Source organism: Poecilia mexicana, unplaced genomic scaffold, assembly GCF_051168715.1.
Source record: "Poecilia mexicana isolate PSO_F unplaced genomic scaffold, ASM5116871v1 scaffold_18, whole genome shotgun sequence".
NCBI classification, from domain to species: domain Eukaryota; kingdom Metazoa; phylum Chordata; class Actinopteri; order Cyprinodontiformes; family Poeciliidae; genus Poecilia; species Poecilia mexicana.
This window is the reverse complement of record NW_028263387.1, coordinates 12,398,383-12,418,646: the sequence shown is the minus strand read 5'-3', so window position 1 is coordinate 12,418,646 and position 20,264 is coordinate 12,398,383.

Sequence of the window (20,264 nt, the reverse complement as noted above, 5' to 3'; positions counted from 1 at the left end):
TGCTAATATGATTTCCCAAGCTTTAAACTGTTGTAACATCTGAAAAAAAGTTTTTGGGACAGAGGGTACAGATACAGGAAGTGGAGGGAACATTTTTGCACGTGTACCCTGCATCAGTTATGCCAGTACTGTATAAACAGACTGAGCTCTAGTTCACAAGTGGCACATTTGTACTGCTGGAGGTATAAGGTAAATGCTTTTCATTAGTTAAGTGTGGCTGTTTGTGTGCTGATGCAGCTAACATTTTGTGATGTCGGTGCTGACTTTTAATACCTATAATGTTTCTGTCGCGGTAATTGGTGTTTGTTTTTTTAGGATGTATGCCAATGTGCCTATTTATTATTAAGTAACTATCGATATTTTATGTGTACTACTTTGCCACTGCAGCTGTTCGTGTTCATCTGTTTAGTAGGGCTGTGACTGACTACTAAGGTAAATGTGTGTTTTGTTGTTACCTTATATTGGTTTTATTGCTGGCAGGTACTGTACTAATTTTCTTCTTTTTTTTTTATTTTGTACAACAAATTGTGTACATCTGTTGGCCATAATTATTCTTGCGTAATTGGTTTGTTTCCACCCATGGTTGGTGATTTGGAGTGCGTACCTTTTTGTTATTTAAGGTTAAAACTGGAACCTCAAAATTAGCTTCTTAGAACCAACACCTTAATAATGCATTGCCACCCAACCATAACAAACCTTTTACACCAAACAAATGTAAAAAGCTCCTTACATTGACATTATAAGGTCATATCAGAAAAGTTTATCTGTATAGTCTGTGTGTCTTAAAAAAAATAAGACACATTTTATTTAAGTCAGAAATGGGCACTTAATATTTCCATTTGAATATGATTCGTCAAGTTAAGACACTTAAAAACACAGGCAGATTTCATAGATTTTTAGATATTCTACAGATGAAAGCTGCCATCGGTTTTTGCACCCTTCAGACTTCTTTGTGCATTCAAGTCACTCAGAAGGAATAAAGGCGAGGTGGAGAGCTGAGCTGCCAGTGTTTGAACAGTGACTGACCTCACCGTCAATGAACGACACAACAGAAAATAGTGAGGTGGTACTTTCCTCAAAATGTAAAGTATTTTACTCTCCATCTTTTTAACTTTTCCTTGCTCTGGCCAGTATGTCACTGTTTTCTCATGGGGTCTCACTTTAATAATCTTCTTTTAATCAGCGCTTTTATTTTTATTTTACTTTTTTCTGTTGCTGATGATGTCTGCATTGCCCCAAAAATGGTTTATTAATTTTTTTTTTCTTCTTACCACTCTTCTTTTAAGGTCCAGATTTAAAGTCTGACCCGGGGATCTGCTTTGTTTCTGCAGTAACCAAGGATCTCTTGGCTGCCTCTCTGAATTACGGTCTTAATAGTTTGACCTGTCAGTTTAATGGCATTGAGGTGCTTTGCTTATTCAGGCCCTCGAAAACTTGATGTAATTGATGGAATTATGAATTCTGCTTTCAAGCAGAAAGTCCTGAGGGAAATGAAATCATCTAGGCACTGCGTTATTTATTTACTCGTGGTTATTTTTGTCTGATAATATTTGTTTAATGATCTGAAACACGTGAGCGGAGAAAATCTATGTCTATGTATGTATGTGCATAAAGAGTTGCACATACGCAGCCTGATTTCTTTATGTTTGCAGTTTTTCCTTTTATTGAAGAAAAGTAGAAAGGAATATACGGCTCCACGACTCTACCTTCCTTTCCCTGTATATTCATAATACACACATGCAAAAAATGTGCGTTTCAACTTTAGATATTGGAGTTAAATCTCTTTCACAAACACAAAACTAGATTCACATCATACACATAATAATAACGTATCTCAACACTGACTTTTCTCCTTATGAATCTCAGCTCCTTTCCTCAGCTAAACACATTTTGGAAATCGGAAATTTCAATATTTATTACATTTGTGGTTTAACTAAAATCATATTCCAGAAATTCATCCACAATGTTTTTTTTTTGTTTGTTTGTTTTTTTTTATGCACTCCTGAATGGGGAAATTTCTACTGCCAGAGAGCCAGCATCCCTAAGGCAGTGCAGCAACAAAGCTAACCCTAGTACAAGTAATCTCCATGTTGAGGGAGTTGGTAGAAACACCGTGCTCAGAGTGTCAGCCTTTACAATTACAGGAGCCTTTTCTCTGAGGAATCGTGTCACAAACCCAGGAGCAAGTTTTGTAGCCTTAGCTTATTCAGCACCGCAAGGCAACACACTCAGCACAACACAGCCCCCCTACGTACTGAGCTAATACATTTTTATTACTTGTGTCAGGCTGTTTTAAGGTACTACTACACTATGCAAATGATGAATTCTTCCCCAGGTATATTTTCCTGCTGACAGATTGGAGAAAAGCTGAGTGTCATGATATTGATTATTTCCCCTCTGGCTTCGGTTTGAACTGTTTTATTTATTTTTTTTTGTTTTTTTCCTGCATTTAGATCTAGACGTAAAAAAAAAACAAGCTCCAGGAATGTTTCCTGAAAGCACAGCACAGAGGAGAAGACACTTAACTTGGGCTGATGGGGGGGGAGGAGGTGGAAAAACGAAAACCAAAGACTTGAAAGTTTCCAATCAAGATGTACCACATCTTAACCTGTTGCTGTGTGTTGCAGCAGAGGTGTGTAATTCCCTCTTATTGGTGTTGAGACCAAAAGAAATGGCCAGAGCGCCCTCCTATTACTTATGTTTCTCTACCACTCTTGGCCCTGGCTAATGGGATGTGCCTCAAACTGAACAATAGTTCCATTAAACGCCGAGTCAGAAACAAGAAGTTGAACACAAAGCCTTTCAAGGCTGAGCTAGCCGAGCTGAAAGATGGAATTTCAGCTGCTGGAGATTAAAAGCCCGCAGCAGCAAGATGGAAGTGTAAAAGAACGAGAGAATGAGATGAGGAAGGGGGGGGGGGAAGAAGAAAATCATAGATGGAGACGGGGGGGCGGAGGGGACGAGGAAGACAGAGGTGGCAGGCAGTCAAAATGGCAGTTACACTGTAAATAAGATCTCCCCGCAGGGTGCTTAACTCTGGACTGCCTTTTGTCTGGCCTTTAATAGCTTACAGGGCTGAGAGAGACAGATTAGAGCAAAACTGCTGGGACACAGAAATATAGGCTTTGTCTGTAGCTTGGATTTATCTCTCACCCCGAGTCCGAACTTTTTGTTTTCCTCGAGGATCGTCGCTGTGTTGACTTGTAAAATCTGAGTCGGCTCTCTGTTATCGTGACCTACTGAGCGACCGGAGATCATTTTCATCTTCGGTCAGCGTGTGCGCCGAAGATGCGTAATTCTGCTCGACAGCCGCGTCCTTAAAACTTGTGCTGATGGATGTCAGTTGTTTGGAAACTTGAGAAACATTATTGGGATGCTTTTTTTTTTTTTCTCCCTTTAGTAAAGTAGGGAGAAAAAAGAAAAGCACAAAATGAGTGAGGCTCATTAATCAAAGCGCAGCCTAAAGGGAAAACATACTGGGCTACATTAATTTTCACAGCAGAGTGGCTGAGGGAAATGATTAATATATTATCACGAGGAAGCAGGTTAAAAAGCCCAGATTACTGTCACATAACAGATCGATGAAAATGTATACAGTATTTAGCTATTTTGTCATCCTAACCAGGTAGTAAGGAAGAAATGCAAAGCGCATTCAGCGTGAGGCTCTTTGTGCAAGTAGGAATAAATAATTTTCTAGATTTCATCCCGACTAATCTGCATAGGGCTAAAACGGAGAGAGAAAAAGCAGAGGGTACAGAGGGAGGGGGTTAAATTAACATAAAACACATCGCATTTAAAATCAGGTGTCGTTAATAATGAGCGCTTCTGTTTGAAGGAGCTCTTCATTAGTGTGAATGAGCATGTGATTGCCCAGGCTTTGATGTGACTTCACACGGCAACAACCGAATCGGGGTGGCTAATGAAGTTCTGCAAAAACAACCGCAGAGTTCAGCACGTGTCGGCTCTTCAACCTAACTCCCTTTCATGTGACACACCCAAGTTTAAGTTACGGGAAGCTTTTAGTGCAAAAAGTTGAGATGAATGAAACATGAGGCAGGCTATAAATGCTGGTATTTGTAATGTTTGTGAATGAATAAAAGTTTGAATTTTAACAACAACAACAAAAAAGTACTCGCACCGATTGGACTTTATCGTGATGCAAACACAAACCTCTATGGTTTTTAGTGGGATTTTACCTGATGGATCGAAACGTCTATCCGTGAAGTCTTGCTTGATAATCAGTTGTATTTATGTCTGATCTTTGACTGGACTTTATGACGCATGAACATGCCGTGGCCAAAACCGGACCATGGTAGTCCTGGCTGTGTTTCTTAGGGTTGTTGCAGTGAATTTTCATCCCAGACTCAACTGGGCTACACTCTGGAAAACAAATGGTGCGTAATGTAATCGATAGTCAGTGTGGATTGTGTTGGAGGTCAGGATGATATAGCTACATATTAAAACGTTTCAAGTCACACCAACCACTCAAAGTGCTTTATATTAGAATCACTTCCACTGACCTGTGGTCATAAGCTAAAGAATAAATCCACACTTGTGAGTTGTGCCGTACTGTTTCTGTTTTCAATATACAAAAAATAAACAAAAAAAACTACAAAATCCCCACCAAAAAAAAAAGCTGCATTTATTAACCGACGTTAAGACGGTTTAGCACTACTTTGCATTGAGGTTTGTAGCTGTAATGTGATAAAAGGTGAAAAGGTTTAAGGGACGTGAATACTTGCTCAGTATACGCCGATTGCGCCGAACTGTCGACAATTTAATAAGTGTCATCTTCATCCAATCCCTTATAAGCCCTTGTTTTGTCTGCTTTGATAGTTTCCCTCTTTTAATTGACACCCCTCCCAAACCCTCGCCTCATCTGAAAAACAAAACAACAAAAGAAACGACAAAAAAAAAACAAAAAAAAACATACAAGCACACATTTCCCAAAGTGGTCTTAGCAGCAACAACACAGGCACCTGCATGTTTTGATGGCGCTATGCTAATTAGATGCTGCATGAGCGGATGCTCCTTCCGAAAGAGAGGAGAGCCTAATTAATTTTCAGATTCAAGCTTTGATGTGTCTAATTGCTCTAAGCTTCCCAACTTCATTAGTCAGCGTGCTCCCTCGGTGGACGGTGAAACCAGGTCCCTGCGGTTAGCGCAGAGAGTTTTCACCTGTGTATTTTTAGGCTCTGTTAATATTAGGCGCACTTCTTGCTGCTGCTGCTGCTGCTGCTACATCTCAGCCATGTCTAAACCCAACAGGAAGAGATCCTTATGATGTAAAATCGTTCCTCCCTGCATGTGTGGGATTTTGAGATGAATTAATCGGCGTCGTTACTTCCGTTTATGAGCATGTTGGGATTTTTTTATTTTTTATTTTTTTACATGTGGAAACAGTGGGTCTTTAAAGGAAACCAATGAGGTCCGAGTGAATGTGTACAGTTTCCCAAGCCTTTCCTTTTTTTTTTTGTTGTTTTTTTTAATAGCCTAACAGCCCTGCTGTCTTGGGGCTCCATTTCTCATTGAGTTTTCTCTTTTAGAAACAAATTCATAACAGCATGTTGCCTAGAGTAAGATTAAGAACATTATCTGTTACGATTCCTCACCAAAACAAATTTCTTAATGTAAAATTGAGACTTTGAAAACCTTGAAGTGTAATTACATTTTTTTTTAAGAACTCCTGACACTTTTACTGTTATTGCTTTTTAATAGCAACCATAAATATTTTTCAGGCTTTCACATTAAAGTTTCATTTTTGCGGCTTTGTTTTCTGCACACATATTTGAGGACCTGTGCTGAACTTCATTACAGTTTAGTTTAAGGACCTTCGTAGTCCCTGCCATGGTACGGTTGTGACACCAGACCCCCAGTTTTTGCAGGGGTTTGGGACATCAACCGTCTCTTAGTAGCTGAAATCCAAGAATACTTGAGACCCCTTCTAAAAATGCTTATAACTGCCTATTTTAAGAGTTTGAAAATCAAAACTAGAACATTTCTGAAGAAACTTAAATGGGGCCTGCCAAAGTGTAACCGTCGGTTGGAACCCAGCTTTCTGATGCTAAAAATTGGCATCAATACCAAAGTCGGCTACAATGTTCTCGATAGGATGTGGAGACATTCAACACAAAAGTAAAAATCTGATTTAACACTTCGTAGCAGTTCGTTACCAGAAAAACCCCCCGCTCATCTCTTAATGCCAAATTATTAACAAATAATATGATTGTTTATAAAACACAAGCTCTTTTGAAATACTGCTTATTTGACACAACACATTTTGAGTTGGTAAACTTTGCAAAAGTAAAATTCAGATGTTTACTTCGTGGCCCTTGGTTACCGGAAAACACGGTCGTCTCTTAGCAACAGTAATAACAAATATTGTTATTGTTCAAAAACATAAGATTTCCTCTGCTCTTTTGAAATACTACTTACCTTATGCTCATTAAATATATAATCACTTTTCTGCAAAATTCGCCAACTGGACAATTATTGTCATTGGTGGTAAATATATTACAAAACAGACATTCAACACAAAAGTAAAAATCTGACTTATACTTTGTGGCAGTTAATATCCATGGTCTTCTTTTCCTCGTAAGAAAAGGAAGACCATTCCTTTCCTTATTTTTCATCAGCACCAAGAAAAATGAAGAGCCTCCTGGATTGCCTGCTTTGGAAACACCAGCCAACAGCCCGCTCCGTATCATTGTGCCTAGCTATTTCAGCTTCCCGAGCTGCATTTTCTTTTGAGTATTTTAGATATGCTTCCAGAAAAAGATCACAGTATTGATACATGTTCTCAGTGTAATTTGGAATTATTCAAAAATCAGTGAATAGATTAGGTCCACTGTATTTACTTATTAGGTGACTTCTGATGGCAGCTAATTGCATTGAATTTTGACTACAGACATCGGATTAACAGGTACCGAAGACAGATGGAGGCCACACTTTTCAGATTTTTTTATGTAAACAATCTTAAGTCATGTATGCCTCTGACAATCATCCACAAAGTCTAGTCAGCCTAAAAAGAAAAAAAAGGAGAAAATCACAAACAAACATTGTGATAAAATGTGCAAAAGTCTGACACATTTTCAATTCTTTTGACAAACACTTCCTATTTGGAACCAAAAAAAAAAAAAAAAAAAAGAAGCATCCAGAAGAAGCAATAATTTGATCAAACCTCTTCATGTTACTGACGCCATTGAAAGAAGGTTCAGGTCTTAACTTTTCTTTCTGATATGACAATTTATTCAACATTTTCTCCAACTTACATGTTGATGATAATAGATAAAAATAATAATTTTAAGTTTAATTATTTTTTTTAAACACCTCATTGCCACATTAAAACAGTACAAAATGTTGGTCTCTTTAGCAATATGCTCACTGAAATATTTCCCTATCACTAAGTTGAAGCATTGCTGGCTTTTAAAGTCACTTTATCCCTTTTTTTCAGTTATTGCCACTTACTCCAACGTCACAATTGCCCCTTTTCAGCTTCACTTTGCAGTATAATTGTCTTATAATTGGTTTATACTTTACCTCCTGACTTCATAGCATTATTATTACTTTCTCATTTAAATGCTGTAGTTGGTTTTGAAGATACTTTGGAAATATGATTTCGCGGCTGCGGAACAGATTGTGGTTACATGGAGCAATAAAGGGGCAAAATACCACAGCCAACACATTATGTTCTAGAATATGTCTACAAATATAAATGTTTTGTCATCGCAAATAAGCTCCATTAAAAACCTTCAAAGGCCACCAACTGTGGTCTGTAAACTCATTAGTCTTTGAGTGTTCCTTGGCATTTGGTCTTATGCTGCGACATAATAAAATTCTTTTGTACTGATGATCCATAATTCAGTTTCATTTTGTCACATTACATTCAAGACCTTTAATTTGATCTCTGAAGCCCAAACAGGAAGGCAAGTCTGTCACCGTGTAGTTGCTTTTTTTTAATTTTTTTTTTATGGATCTTTCTTAGTAATTTTTTTTATGCAACATCAAAACTCGGAGGCGAAAAAGGGAAAGATTGTTTTTTTTTTTTTAATAGGTGCCGTCGAGTGTTCTTAATGAACGCTGACCTATATGTTCTTCTAAACAACACAGCGTTGCTACATCCTCATGAGTGAATGCTATAAGTCAAAGACTTCCTGAGTCTTTTCAGATGGAAAACTTTTTCACCAACTTGAATGAGTAACTAAACTTTACTTCATTTTTCTTTTTCAGTAACTAAGATACATTTGAAAAGTATGTAATTAACTTGGGATATATCTGTGTGATTGAACTAAATTTACATGTTTTCTTAAAGTGTATTGAGACATTTGTTGTGAATTGATGCCATACAAAAAAAAACAAAAAAAAAACTGACCTGAACTGATGGCAGATGGGGGAAAATAAACTGGGTTGATCAATGCCTTTTTTGGCGAGACGGTGTCAGCCGAGCTTTTGAACCGTTCTGGTGACATACTTCCATACACTCGTGATGTCATGGTAGTTTTTTTGACCTTTATGGACACATTTGAATTGTTCGTTTTCTACTGAACACAACTTTATTGAATTTTATGTGGGTGTTCCAACAGGAAAATGATCCCAAACAGATGTCAAAACTGGTTTGTGAATACATAAAGAAGAGGCTTCTAAAAATACTCTTGATCTCAGAAAAAAACAAAACAAAAGTGCACTATGTGCATGCTTGGAACTCTGGCAAAGTTGATTGAAGAAAGGTTTTTACACTTATTTTAATTAAATTGCAACCATTTTAATCAGAAGATGGAGCTGCTCATAGTTTATTTCGGTAAAATAAAACTAAATAATGCTAAAATAAAACTTCAGTTGATGGTCGATGGCAGGTCTGTCTTAACCCCACTCCGACATCACGGGCCCGATGCCTCAAGGGTTACACGGATTTAATGTCGCCAGTTAGACTCCTTTCCATCTGTGAACAGCGGCACTGACAGAAATTATGCAGGGCAGAGGACTGAGAGCGGATCAAGGCAGAATTCATCATCTGCCTAATAAACTGTGCGACTTGATCTGGAATCAGCAGCATCATCTGCGGGATGACTGAAAATTCAAATTTAATAGAAAGTCAAACATATGCATATTCCCGAGGTCAGACTTTTTTCACTTCACTGCACAGTCTGTCTGCTTAGCTGCATATTTACATTCCAAAACATTGGCACACATTAATTAAAGAGGAGACCAAAGTTCCCTGCCAGAGTTGTGCCGGGGCCGATCCGCCCCACTAAACCATTTCCATTTGCCCTTGGCTTTTTTTTTTTTTTTTTTTTTTTTTTTAGGTGAAGCAGAATGAGGGAGAATCTCCATATCGCGTTTGTTCTTGTCAACCTATGGGCAAACATTGAAGCTGGCCCGTCATATATTTGCATTAGAATTAGTTCTGTTATGTCATGAAGCACTTTGTGTTTCTTTGTGTTTCTAACGCGCACCGCAGAGACTGATGTAGCAGCATATGCTGGACACCTCCTTGCTTCCCGTTTCATTTCAGGCTGAATTTGTTCAACAGCAAACAAGGAGTGCCAAATCAATGTTGACTGCTCCACACATAAAGGCTTTTTTTATTATTATTATTTGTCAAAGCCCAACTGCCAAGCATGCATTATTTTCTCATGCTGTGCAGGTGTCCATCTTTCCAGCTCTTTCTGATGCTGCCCTTGGCAACTAAAAAAAAAAGTTAAATAGAAAAACTACTCCCGCCTACCTACGGGAATTGTGGTACAGCACAAAAGTTTAAAAGATTATGTCATTCAACATATTTAGCATACATCTGACCTTTGTACCTTCTGCAAAGCCTTCTTTCAGGCTGTATAAGGTGACTTTGCACCAATTGCACAATTTGGACACAGTTGTGTCGTTGCCATTTGCTAAAAATGAAAAAATTCTGCTCCAGCAAATTAGACCCAATCATTTCTACTAGCAGCAAAACTGAGTACCTGCCTCTCAGCCAGTGTTTCTGTGGCAACACCGTCTCTGGCTCTATTGTGACAAGTTTGGCGATTGGTATTCTGTGGCTGGCACTCATCCGAAATTTTCTGTTGTCACACTTAGCATCTATCACACTAAAGTCATCCCAGAGTAACACCCCTTAAAAATCTGAGCGCAAAGGGACATGGTTTTGTCGTGCCACAATCTAACAGCAAACAATAACAGAAAACGGTTCCTTTCAGCACGTAGTGGTAATATTACAACTGCTATTTATAATAATCCGTGCTAATAAAAATGCAAGATTCTCTTTCTTCTAAAAAAAAAAAAAAAAAAATTGATTAAAAAGAAATCAGTGGAGGACTGCTGTCTTAGCCACTGTGTCGCAGGCAGCCATTTAGCTTTGCTTGCAGAGGTCAAAGTTGAGTTGAACTTTGACCGCTGCGTGATATGATGCGCTTTCAGATGGCCAATAGCAGCGTTGGGAAATTCAGCTTGAGCCAAACTGACGGACTGCAAACGTGTGTCAGTGTTTCAGAAGGTAAATATGGAGTCGGACCGCGCAGTGAAGTGAGAGCAGACTGAAATCAGGAATATGCATATATTTGAATTGCCATTAAATTTGAGTTCCCTGTGCATGATGTTGCTGATTCCAGATCAAGTCACACGGTTTATTAAGAGCAGAATGACACGCAAACAATAAGCTCCTTATATCTGGGAGCCAATCTGCGTGGAGAGTGAGATGACATAAATAAAAGAAGTAGATATTTCTGATGCACCTGAAGTCTGGCGGCAAGCTTTTGACCTCGGGTTTAACACATCTCTAAAAGATAAACTAATGCTTTCGCTGCGGGATTCAGCAGGTTTCAGCGAAGTGCAAATGTAATGAGCTTTCACTGTAATTTGACCCCCCAGTCTGCTCAGTCCATTGGACCAAATATTTAATGGATTGTGTTGTGTGACCAAGTTGCCTTCAGAAGTTTGTCCTCCTGTTTGATAATTGGACATAAAGAGGTAGTTGGCTAAATGCGCATCTTTGGGCCTGAGGTTTATAAACAGTTTATCTTTAGAACGTTGACTTTTAATGATTGTTTTCACCTGATAAAGAAATGCGAGTAATCCATCAGCCTTTATTCTGTCTGCGTGGCTCAGAGCAGATTTATTTGGAACGTGTGGCAGCACGGCCGATTAACATTTAGATATGAGATGCGAAGAAAAGAAGAGAAAGATAAATCTGAAGGGAAAAAAAAAAAAGTCTTGCAAGCTGAAATGGGGATTATTGCAAAGGGGGGAGGGAAGGAAAGGGGGGCAAAATCTGAAATCCGTGGCCCATCAGTGTCACACTTTTAGTCTGCTGGGTGTGAACCTGCAGCTCATCCAGGCATCGCTCCCCCCGCTCTCTTCCCCCCGCCGACACCGCAAAGATAATGAGCTTAGATGTTTTTAAGGTGTATTTTTGCACACGTCTTTGGCGGGGATTGTAGTTTAAAGTTAATAAGGCTTGTCTGCTGCTTTCGCCAACAGACTGCTGGAGAAAGCTGACTTGACAGGCTAAAAAGCCCGCGGATGCCACATTAATTCTCGACAATGATCATAACTGTACAATGCGATTAACTCTGCAGACACTGAAACAGCTGAGGAAGCAGCAGATCATTTAGATCCGATCCCTTTGATGTTTTTTTTCTTCTTCTTCTTCTTCTTTCGGTGTAGAAAGTGCAAAGCTGTTTAAGATCTCTCGATCATTATTTAGACTTATCCAACTTTGATGGCACCTTTGCGTGCGACGCATGGAAAATATTTGTGTACAAACTACAAAGGGAAAGATACCGTCTGTCTGTTTTTATGACATTAAAAACAGCTCCGCTCAAGGTCTGCAATTTACTCGGAAGTCTGTCGGGTTATATCCAGTCCTTCAGCATATTTATATAAGTATCATTAAAGGTAGTCGCATTTTTTTATAGCCACCAGCTTCAGCTTATTTATTGGGATTTTACATGATAGACAAACATAAATTAGTGCCTATCTGGAGCAGAGGAAAAATCATCATGACGTTTAGGTGTCAATACCGCTGCAGGGACATCTGGTGCGTTTCTAGATTAATGCTCTCCGCAGCATTCAGTCAACTTAGCCTTGTTTGGATAGGTTGGGTAGATTCACAGTGGATCATAACATCCTGACTGACAGATTGGAAAGTGATTTCTGGCACTGTGCTAAATTGATTCTGATCTTACGTAGAAGATTGAGCATACTGCCACTGCAAAAACATCACAGGGCTCCAGCTTATAGCCACATTGTTTGAAAATCTATACGATGCCGCTAGATCAGAGGATGGAGGACTGACTCCTACTGCATCTTTGCTGATTAGATACAACTTAATTTTTTTTTTTTTGTTGTTGTTGTCATCACATGGCAATAGTGAACTACAGCCACGATTTCGAGAAAAATCAGTAATCGTTTTTTGGTTCCAGATATGTAGGCTCAGAAATCACAACTCGTCTTTTACAGCCAAATAACTTCTATCAATAAATCGACCAGCTAACCGCGTTAAAAAAACAAACAAAAAAAAAAAAACATTGTCAGAGTAAAGGGCTTCCTACATAGCACAGAACGCACAAATATCGGTGGACGCCTTTATTTTCAGTAAGTTATTTTGCAGTAATATTATCTTTACAAGTCTCTGTAAAAATCAATCAGGCGATGTCTCATCCAAAATGCGGCCGCCAGACTCTTGACCAACCACAGACATGGATCACATTGCACTAGTTCCTTTAATACCTGCACTGGCTTCCTGTTTTTCAAAGGATATAATTTAGAATCTCCTTCTTGGGCGCTATAAATAGTCTGGGGCTGACGTACGTTTTAGTGTTGCTGCTCAGATATGAACCATGGCATGTAAACATTATTGTGTTTCTGATAAAGCACAATTATTTCTATAGCATTGCCGCCATGCAGATTTGTTTGGTCTAATTTAGATATTTGACATTTTCTATTTCTATTGAATTCTGTACCAAGTTTTAAAGCTTTTTTTTGTGATGCTTATGTTTGGATTTGTTTTGGTGTTATTTATTTTTTTTTTTATCTCTGTTTTATTTTTATCTATTTTGAATTAGCTTGTGGATAAATGGTGCTGAACAAGTCCGCTTGCCTCCTTCCACAGCACTTTTCCGTTTATTTGTAAATTAAAATTCTCCGATAAATGAAATGGACTAAAACAGTGACGTCGAGAGAAAAGTGTTTTTTACTGGATCTTATTAATGAATCTTAAAAAAACATTGATCATATATCATTTTTCCTGCCCCCTGTAAAACTTTGCTATATTCACTGTTAGTTTTTCACCATCACTTCCAATAAAATAAAGATTGTTTGTAATGCGGCAGAAAGGATTCATGGTTCTTTGTAAAATTGTACTTTTGTAAAAAGAATGAAACAAACCAAGAAATATTTAATCAGCAACCACTTTTACATCTATTGTAATTTAACCAAATTTGAGCAATTGAGCAATTTTAGCATTGTGTGTTAAAAAGAGGCCAGATTAAATTGTTTTAGTAGGGAACTGTGGCTCCACTCTATCTGTTGTGTGTAAATACAAAATAACTTTTAAAGGACATTCTAGATCTGAGCGACTCTTTTAGTTGTCGAAATGAAAAGAGTGCCTTATTTTTGAAGTTAGTATTCATGAAGATGGGAACTGTCAGAAGACTAAATTGCATAAACAAGAGTTGTTCTTTTCCTTTATTTATTTATTTTTTATTTTTCCTCAGTACTTTTTTTTAAAAATAAACATACCAAAAAGACGGAGTTAAAAGAAACCTTTAACATGTCCGGGGGGGGGGGGGGGGGGATATAGTTGAAAGTTCTCCACAAGGACAAGCTTACGCAATATTTCCCAGCCACAGACAGACTCGATTTTTATTCCGAAGAGTACTTATAACTGTAAAATGTCCGTCTATCTGAAGCCGATTCAAGCCCTGCGAGGTCAACGTGGGGCCTTTGGCCTCGCTCGCTGAGCAGGTCTCTGTTTCGTGTAAGGTGCCAGGGGATCCTTTTGCTCCATCATAATGACCAGTTTGCCCTGGGCTTTGCTCTGTGATGATGCAAGAAACTAGGACAGAGGTGCAGTGCTGAGAGTGAAAAGATTTCAGGGATTTGCAGTTGGAGTGTAGCAGTGTCAGAGGTCTTTAATACCCCGGTCGCACTGTTCTACATCTGCAAGTTTGTGCTGCATTCAAGGATAAACAGCTTAACTGTGCTTTTTTTTTTTTTTTTTTTTGAGCAGAAAAGAAAATGACAAGGTTTATTATTTTTGAGCATTTCTGACAACCAGAACAAAATATTTTTGCACGATATCAGCTCTCCATCCTTCAGCACGTGCTGATAAGGCAATATAAAGCAGCATACTGCAGGCTTTTGCTTTACTCATTAAAAATGTTCAGGTGTTGGCGGCTAAAATGTGATCCCTTGAAAATCTTTTCCAGAACCAACCTTGTTTGGAGTTCATTTTCTTTTAGTAAAAACGGCAGATGAGTCACAGCTAAAGGTTTGAGATGCAGTGAGTCACACATACAGTGTGGGGCAACTGTGGCTCATGGGTAATCACCTTGCAATCAGAAGACTGTAGGTTAATTTCCAATATGTTGGAACTGAACCTTAACCCCAGGTTACCTGCTGATCTGCATTTCCGTGCTTGTGTGTGTGTGTGTGTGCGCGTTTGTTTGTAATACCTTGTGGGGACGATTTTCCTGACATATACTACGTTGTGGGGACCAATTGCTCCTTGTGGGGACCGGAGCCTGGTCCCCACAAGGGGAAACCCTGTTTTTGGGTCAGGGGTCAGAGTTAGGGCTAAGGTATGAATTGAGTTAAAGTCCCCACAAAGATAGCAACACAAACGTGTGTGTGTGAATGGGTATTGTTAGCGTAAAGTACTTTGAGTGATCAGTATACCTGAAACTGGTGCTCCATAAATTAATTTACCATTTGGTGCAAGACATGCAGAGTGCTTTAAACTCAAGAATTTCAAAAGATGAAGAATTGAATGCTAGACTTAGGAAATACGAATAATCTGTGGTATGCTTAAATGCGCTATGCAAATGAATACAAATTTTGTGATATCAAGATTGACATGTACACACCGTTGGAGTCATGTCGATTTGTTAGAGTTGTTAACATGTTTAACGGCATCCATTAGCCGATTCCACCAACACGACGGAGCAACAAATCAAAAATGACCTTCTTGGTTCATCTCAAGAGTCTCATATGTGAATTCTGGGCCTCTATCTTAAAGCCTCACCTTTTGTTCTGGTTGTCTTAATATCAGAATGCATTTGCCAGAAGAAGTCACAAAATGACGACAGTTGAACAGCACTCGGCGAGACAGACTTCACTTTGACAAGAAAGACGATAGGATATCTTAAAATGTCAGGTCAAATGATGTAGGAAAGGGTCTGGTTCGTTTAGCATTCCGATGTGAATTGACTTTTGTCTACATTGCATTGTAAGCGGAGAAACTTAACCTTTAAGTCTTTTAAACAGGATCTTTTCTTTTCTGTGTGGAAGATGTGGTGTGTTTATTTGTTGTTTTTCTTCTTTTACTTTTAGATAACACAGATAGCTTTCTTTGTCTTCCTTTCGCATGCAGGCGAACCTCGATGTGCTCGGAAAAGTTTGCCGGAACTCGCCTCAAGGACGACGACATGCAGATTTTTATGGCATCCGAGTCGACACATCCTCCCAAAGACGCAATTTCCATAGAGTACCCCGTTCCCGATCCATTTTCATAAAATCTGAATTCATTTATTGACTTTACCTGTGGACGGTATTGAATATTCAGAACATGTCAGGAAAAAGTGGCATGTACACGCACATTAATACAAGTCAGAATGTTCTCCTCTGAAACAATTCCACGAAATGCAAATGATGCAGGTGACCTTGCCTGGCAGGGAAATGAAAGGAAAAGAGCGCCCACATTGTTGTCAACAGAAGCTGAGGAACCAGAAAACATTCCCTGGAGGCAAACCGGAACATCTCTATTCCACCTCCCTTTACCTTTCCTGGTTGGGGGCGGTGGGAGGAAAAAAAAAAAAAAGAAGGGATTCAAAATGAAAGATTGCAAGTTATTAGAATATTGACACATTTTAATGCAACTCTGTTCTTCCGACTAAAGCAGGTGTTATATGCATAGGGAGGCGTTGTGTTTTTTAAGTATGTTGCGTGGCGGATGAGTTGTCCGCCGTCGGTGAATAATGGATTGAGTGATTTAAAGGAAAGGTGAGGCGGTGGTGGGTGAATTCAATCATGGACTGAGACGGTGGAAACTACAAAGATAACAGCTAAACAGTGTTTTATATGCACGGTATTCCTAATTCATGCAAAAGGAGACTCGTCTAGGTTGGATTTTAGGCATGTGTTTTTAATAAATATCCTACATTTCCAACCTGTGATTTACTAAATACATTTGTAGACGTTTTTATAATTGTTCGCACGTCCAAACGAAGCATTGAGTAATAAAATGAAGGGAGGGGTACGGTGAATGCGCATATGAAACTGGGGGGTTCGGTACCTCAAAAAGGTTAAGAACCACTGATCTAAATATTTAATCACTAAAGTCAGAGGGTAAAGTAAGTGTTGGTGTTTTGAGGGACTGCAGCTCCGTTTGGTGTTGTTAGACAAAACACAGAGAAACACAACGGCTTGGCTTAAAGGAAAGAGGTACTTTCATCTGAAGCTTTTAACACTACAAAATATTTTTTTTGGGCGGGGAAAATGTTCTATATTCACATGAAAATAACTTTTTTTAGAACTTTTGTGCAATGTTTGACACATTTTTTTATCAAGTTATTTTGTGAAAAATCATGACTTTTATTTTACGTGAAAATAATCTTGCTAGTAACTCTGGCGAGTGACATATTGACATATTTAAGTGTCAATAACAAATATGGATCCCTTCTGACGTTCCAGGAGTTTTTAATCAACTTTGTATTGAAGAAGGATTTTTCTTCAAGGCTAAAACCTACCGATTCCAATTTTCTTTTTAAGCGATATAACATTTACTGCAAAGATGGATCTTTTTAACTCTACAGGTAACAAATGAGTTACAAGATAGACCTAATACATCCACCTTTTTGACTTTTGTATTAAATTACAAAGAGAGTGCATTGACAATAATGCCGACGGTTTATTTATTTTTAGACCTAAAATATTTTGAGTTCTTGCTACGTCTTCTTCGTCTGAGCTAGACTGGTAAGAAATGATCTTTCCGCAGGTACAAAATAGAAGTAAATAAACAAAGGAGTTGCAAATCAGGGGATTTCCATCATGTAGTATGGACTTTGTGTCAGCATCTCCTGCTGCAGGCTTTCAACTTTGTTGAGAGGCACAGAGGAGATGTATGCTGTAGATCAGTGGTCCCCAACCCCCAGTCCGTGGACCGGTACTGGTCCGTGGACCAATTGGTACCGGGCCGAGCAAGAAATAATTAAATATTTCTGTTTTATGTATTATTTGAGTCTGGAGGATCTTTTATTTTTAAAATCCTTTAACCGGATTCTCTCAGTTACTTGCGCGCCAACGCTGAGCCCACAAGCAGCAAAATGAGTAAGAAACAGATCAGGTGTCTTTGGAAGGTTTCTTTGCAAAGGGCAAAAGGCCCAGAGAAGAGACATGAGGATGGATTTATCCCGGACCGGTAGGTGAGTCAAACATTACTAGCCGCTCTGCGTAACATGCGGCGACCGGATGCTAATGAGGCAATGAAGCTTCAAACTGCTTCGCCATGTAGAGACCAAGCAGGCTGTGGAAATAAGCAACACTTCGGGTGTTATTGTCTCCCATCACTCCCAGATGGGACCGTCTCGTTGCAGAGAAATGGGGCTCAGGGCTCCCGTTAGTCATTATCGTGAGTTAAGATTTTCACGAAAGTAAAATGTTCATTTTTGTGGCGCATCTGTATCTTATTTTGAAGGGATATGTAAACGTTACCATAGCGACCAGAGTCAGAGAGCGTTTGGGCAGTGGTCGAGAGGAGATGAGTAGAGCTTGTGAGTCTTAAGTCTGGTTTAGACGGCAAGATTTAAGGATTGTCGGCCGATTCTCCAAACCTTTGTGACCACAGAGCTGATAAAAGTACAACAGGTTCGATCGGTTCGTGTGTCCAAGGCAGGAGAAACACGAACCGATTCCAGTCACGAACATCGCGATTCCAGAAGAAAATCCACAAAACCCCCAACATAGCATACGGGAATTTAGAAATAACCAAACACGGATGACGATGTAGAAGCAATAGTGACAGTTTGTAGAGTCATTTTAAGAGATAAAAGAAACAAAAAGAAAAGGCAGTGGATAAAAGACAGCGGGAGCGGCCGCTCTATTTGCTGCACTATGATTTGGAGGTGAATATGTTTTTTCATAGTTAACATTTTTAACTGAATAAACATATATAATAATGACCTTTACATATAATAATAAACATTTCCACATATCATCTCCGATATCCACGGACTCATAGTTGCGCATATGTCAGCTGTTTGGGATTCCCCTCTGTTCTTACGTCACCGCGCTTTCTGATTGGCTACCTGTCACATTCAACATGTATTCTCATTCCCAGTCAGGGAAAACCCCACAGGCTGCGATAAAAAGGCCAAGACAACCCAAATTGGGTATATTCAGGATTTAGCGGGAAAACCAACATCTTATCTGACGGTTCACTACCCCCCCCCCCCCCCCCTGACCGGTTCATGGTAATAAAGAGGTTGGGGACCACTGCTGTAGATGACTTTGGAGTTAACCCTTTTACTTTACACAATGCAGCATGTGGCCTGCGGATCTGTAGTTTTTAAGTATGTACCACTTGAAATACGGTTTCTTATTTTTAAGTTGTCCTGTTCTCTGGGATGCTCTGTTTCTACTCTTATGTATTTACACAAACTTCCTCTATTTCTCTATCTCTCTCTCTCGGGTGTGGGAAAATCTAACGCGCCCTGTGAGTCCGTTCCAAATCCTTACATGGAACCGTAAATTTTCCCAGAAAATTGAAAATTTTTACATCTTGTCTAAAGATGCAATTTCTCCTTGACATACAGTTGTTGCCTCAAATTGACTTGAAAAATCTGTGTCCAAGACACTTAAGCAAGCATTAAAGAAAAAAAATGAATAAATAAAAAAATACAAAAAGTTGAAAAAAATAAAGTTAGGAAAAAAGCACACATTCTATATTTAAGAATTCAAGCATCCCAAAAATTTTTTTTTCGAGCGGTTAATGCCTTACGGCAACGCAAGTTATTCGAGACAGAACGATTCCAGGGCTGTTCAAGGAAATTTTCAAAAGTACAATCTTTTCACCGCCTCAGCTGGAGGAGAACTCCAGTGGGTTTGCAGCAAGGGGGCCCCCGAAAATGGGGAAGCCTGTGGAGCTCCGTCAAAGGGAATAATTGGAACATCTTGAAGAGAGCCATCTAATTCTCCCCAATACGTCAGTGGTCTTGACGTGTGCCACGGTGTCACCGTTTCCAGACTCGGCACTCTCGGTTTAATTGTGTTCATTCCTCGTCTCAGTCACTGTACCGTGACCGATTCCGGTGTGTGTGTGTGTGTGTGTGTGTGTGTGTGATGTATCGGATGACACAAGCGGACACACAGCTGCTCGCCTTGTGCTACGTGCTTAAAACTGATGAGTGTGCTTAATTTCACGGCCAAAAGCCCTCCAGCAGTCGAGAACGTTTTCCCGCCGCACTCCCACAGTTGAACAAAACATGCTGTCTAGGAGGCGTCGGCGTCAATCATCTGCAAATCTCACACACACACTCGCTCACGAACACGTACGTAGTGTCGAAAACACAAAAGCCACCGTAATCGTAATTTATGCATAATAAATCTCTTCTGAGGAGGCTGACTTCAGTGATGCTTAACGTGTTTGATAAAAAAAAGAAAAAGATTTTGTCTTTTACACTTGATTTTTATGTTTGTTTCCCCTCAGAGTGATTAATCAGGCTCTTAGTGCTACCTCCTCCGCATCACTGCTCGATTTGGTTGTCAACTTATGTAGCGCATGCAAATCTATACATCCAAGAGGGCGCCAAGGGGGCAGGGGACGTTTTTTTTTTTTTTTTTAACTGACCTGGAAATGTGCTGCAACAACATGTATGTAAATTAGACGTATGCCAAGCAGAAGAACGTCTACGGCATAGATGGGATTGTGTGGAGTGAAAAACGAAGAGGAAGATCAAGCCGACACCTGAGTTTGCAGCTTTTCTCGCCGTGTATTTTCAATAAAGTGTCACATCCCGAGGATATGCCACACTCGCTGAGCAAACACTGTTAAAATT